This window comes from Malania oleifera, chromosome 12 (assembly GCF_029873635.1).
Source record: "Malania oleifera isolate guangnan ecotype guangnan chromosome 12, ASM2987363v1, whole genome shotgun sequence".
NCBI classification, from domain to species: domain Eukaryota; kingdom Viridiplantae; phylum Streptophyta; class Magnoliopsida; order Santalales; family Ximeniaceae; genus Malania; species Malania oleifera.
In genome coordinates this window covers 5,215,582-5,219,832 of record NC_080428.1, presented here as the reverse complement: position 1 = coordinate 5,219,832, position 4,251 = coordinate 5,215,582, and positions in this window count along the sequence as shown.

The window sequence follows — 4,251 nt, the reverse complement described above, 5'->3', positions numbered from 1 at the left end:
TTAGTACTGTTAGTGAGTTAGTGTTGCGTCAATAAATTAGAAATGACATTATGGTTACTGTGTGCTTGACATATATTGATTACTTCAACAAGGACAATCCAAGTGTAAGAATATAAACAAGAGAATTTTGCACTAATATAACAACCAAATAATTTAATGCAAATACGTATTGTTATGCGCTTTAGATATTATTTCAACAGTGTAAACGTTGAGTGTTATCGTAGGGACAATATGTTAGAGAGAGAGAGAGAGAGAGAGAGAGAGAGATTACAAATATTCATTGAGCAAAATAAATAATACCTGTACTAGGATAAAACCATAAAAATAGAAAATAATATAAATTAATACAGTTCAATTTTCACTTCTTTTTGTATATGCTTATCATTGCAAAAAAAATAAATTTGCAAGGTACGAGAATCTGAAGCCACCACGACGCTTCCATAGAAGTTCTTTGCATATCTGACGGAGCGAATCGTCGGTGGAACTCCGTTGAAATTCATCCCTGAGTTGAGGTAAGGCTTTTTATTCGAAATTTGGTCTTTCCACAGTTGAAGGAAATGATGTACTCGAATAAATACTGAAGTTTAGTTCTGAAAATTATCATTTTCAAGGTACTGCTTAAGGTTTCCTACGGGTGTAAGACCAGTATTATAGAGGAGCTTTTCAGTTGCTAGGTAAAGGGATAAATTAAAATAGTTATTTTTCATTGAAATTACTATTATTTAATAGTAGAATAATTTTCAGAAAGCATGTGCTTATATATGAGTATAATAGAAAAAATGTAAGTTTGGGAAAATACTGCAATTGTATAGGAAATGTAATTTAAGAATGGAATATATGGTTTCATTCAATTCGTGTGGCGTGAATATTATTTTATAAATATATATTATACCATGTTAAGTTAGATTTGCAAAATAAAGCATGTTTACAAATCTTTTCAGGAATAACATGATAAACGCAGTAAATTATGATTTCAGAATATATGATATGTTCAGTGCAAGGCCCTAATTGATGATCGGCGCAAGCCCGCAATTATTCATGTTATTCGGTGCAAGGCTGCATTCATTCATGTTTTTCAGTGCGAGGCTGTAATTATTATGTTAATATAAGATTCAGAACATGTTATTATTTGATTTACGATAAACAGTATACGTTTATGTACTATATGTTATCAGAATCCGGATATTAGTTTAGTTCAGTTTCAAGAGCACGGTACCGTAACTTATAGATCCAATATCTATGATCAGATTGGTGCTAACCACCCCACGAGGGGGTGGGAGATGGATAGTCGATTTGGCTTTCAGTGTAGAGTGTAAACGTCCACCTGACAGTCCAGACCAGGGTGTGGCGGATCCATCGTACTTACAGACATTTTTGACTTGACAGTGGTCGGCCAGCCATTGTCGAGTCTCGCCTTCGGGCTACACAACCCCGTCATGGGGGATAATACATGACATCAACTAACTATACATTTTGGGTAGTTTTCAGTATAATAGATTATATCAGATAACACATGATTAGTATGTTTACTTTGAAGTATGAAATTATATGTTTATCTAACCATATTACGATTTATGCTTTATGCTATGTGAAATGTAAGGTATATGTATTACAGCATAAATATTCATGTTACCACACAACTGATTTTAATTTATCTATCCTTACTAAGAGGTGTCTCACCCTAAGTTTAAACTATTTTAGGAAACCTGGAGAGACCGATGGGTCAGGGCCGCCGCTGAGTGAGTTGAACTTCCCTACTAGAAGGGTAAGTTATGATCTATGATCAGGGGATTTTTGTTATAAAATCCTAGGTTTATTTTGATATTTGGAGATTGTATATATAAATACAGTATCTATAGGAATATAGTAAACTCTGGTATTATGTAATTATTGGTTGATGAATGTGATTTACATTTACTACTGCCTAGGTTCTGCTGTGTATGACAGGTGTCCCTACTACCCACGAGTTCGGGTTGACTATTTTATTTATTCTACTTTTATTATATGAATATCTAAGCAAGTCGTTACAATGGGGAGCATGGTCCAGAGGCTAACCGGATAGAAGCAATGTCTGGCAAGAAGGCAATTGCCCTACAAGAAGTTGCTGTGAAGGCCTCGAATCTAGTAACGAAGGTAGTGGATGCAAATAATGTGGGCATCTATGAACAGAGGTCCAATGAGCTGGAGGAAAAGTTCAAAAAAATTGACCAATTGAAAAAACTGGGGAAGGAAGTACGCAACTACCCCTTCGTGGGAAAATCATCAACCAAATATTTGGACCCTCCTTTTACCAAATAGGTAATGGAGATCCCTTTATCAAGTAATTTCAAAATGTCAAGTATTGAAGGGTATGATGGCTTGACCAATCCTTTGGACCACCTAGACACCCTTAGGGTGTTGATGTAATTACAAGGCGAGCCTGATGCAATCATGTGCCGAGCATTTGCAACCACCCTAACGGGGAATGTTAAGGCATGGTATCGAATCCTAAAGACTGACTTTATTGAATCCTTTTTTTGAAATGGAGCATCAGTTTTTCGAGCATTTTGTCAACAACAAAAAAATTGCAAAAACTTCAGCTCATCTAATGAGTCTTGTCCAAGGGAAAAATGAGACACTTAAGGAGTTTGTTGACTTTGGTGCAATCCCAGGAGGGGGGGGGGAGTGAATTGATATTTTAAAAATTCTTCTCCCCTAGGTCAATTATCCAGCAGTAGTATTACACAACCTAGGGTCAATCTAAAGCAAATAATGAAATGAACTAATAAACGCAGTTGAAATTTAAATTGCACAATTAAAATATTCAAGCATGCACAGTAAAGCAAGTAAAAAGATATAACACCAGATATGTTATCAAGGTTCGGCAACTGTGCCTATGTCTCCGCCTTGGCTCACAAGCATAAAGATTTCACTACGGCTCACTTAACAGGTGAAGTGACACCGTTTACAATTAGGTCAAATTAAAGCAGGGCTAACCTCAACCTTTACACACACTCTTTGTAGGGCAGAGAAGACCCTAAACAACTGATCCTTCCGGGTTATATCAAACCCCCTCAGGCCACGCCTGGAATACAACCAATTATTGAAATTTACGTACTATTTAAGCGCTTCTACACAATCATATATGTACCACAATACAATCCAATTAAATATGCACTCATAGATGATATGGATTTAATGCTTAGGTGAGATCCTCCAATATGTAAACTCTCCAAAATGTGTGAGCAAACGTATATGTGAGAGTTTCAACCTTTGATTCAAGTTATGATATTCAACAAACAATTTATCAAAGGAAGTTAAACACAATCCAAGTCAAATATCTCAAAGATTTTGCAAATGAAGAGCACACTAGATATTTGGATTGAGTTTGGCATAATCAATATTAAGGATAATATGCAAGCTTTCAAGTCTTGCAATATAAGTGCCAAAACTAGCAAGCAAAAATCGAGACCTTCCCAATCGAGTATTTATAAATGAAATACTATGGGAAAGATCAAATGAACAAGAACTCTCAAAATGGTTTTTCAAAATGTTTCCGTATGAGAGAGTATTTGCCAAAGGAAGGATTTGTAAAAATGTATGCAATAACCACAATCACTTCCCTTCTATCTTGCAATTGATTTGCAAGAGATAGGAACAAATAAAAACAAAAACAGAAAACCCTCTTTTCTTCACTAGAATACTCAATTTCCATAAATAAGTATGAACAACAAAATAATAGGACTACATGAGTACACATTAACACACTACCATTTGTTCAAAAAATAACATTGAATGATACTTTACATGGGGTTTGTATTTCATAGAATGATTGATTACTTCTCCAGAGGTCTATACATAAGTATAAAGAACAAAGTAATATGAAAAAACAAATTAATATACTACACTTCATTCAAAATGACATCAGATCAAAGTCAATTCCTTGAATAACATTTTTAGTGTGTACAATTTCATAGATAAACTAGAGTTGATTGTCTTTTTTTTTTTGGGTTAGTTCATAGTGAAAGCAGATGAGAAGACAGGCTAAAGAATTTCTTTAGCCGATGCACATATATCAGCTAGTTGGTCCCAATATTTTTAAATATAATAACTATATCTCATACTTGAACCGTTAAATGCAAGAAAAACTATTAGAAAATCTTTTTTGAAAAAAATAGTATGTTCAGAACTGTCCAGTCATAAATTTTTTGTTAGTTTGTTCAAAATGATCGGCAGCACATGTAACTGGTATGTATGTGCAAGTTGAAAGGC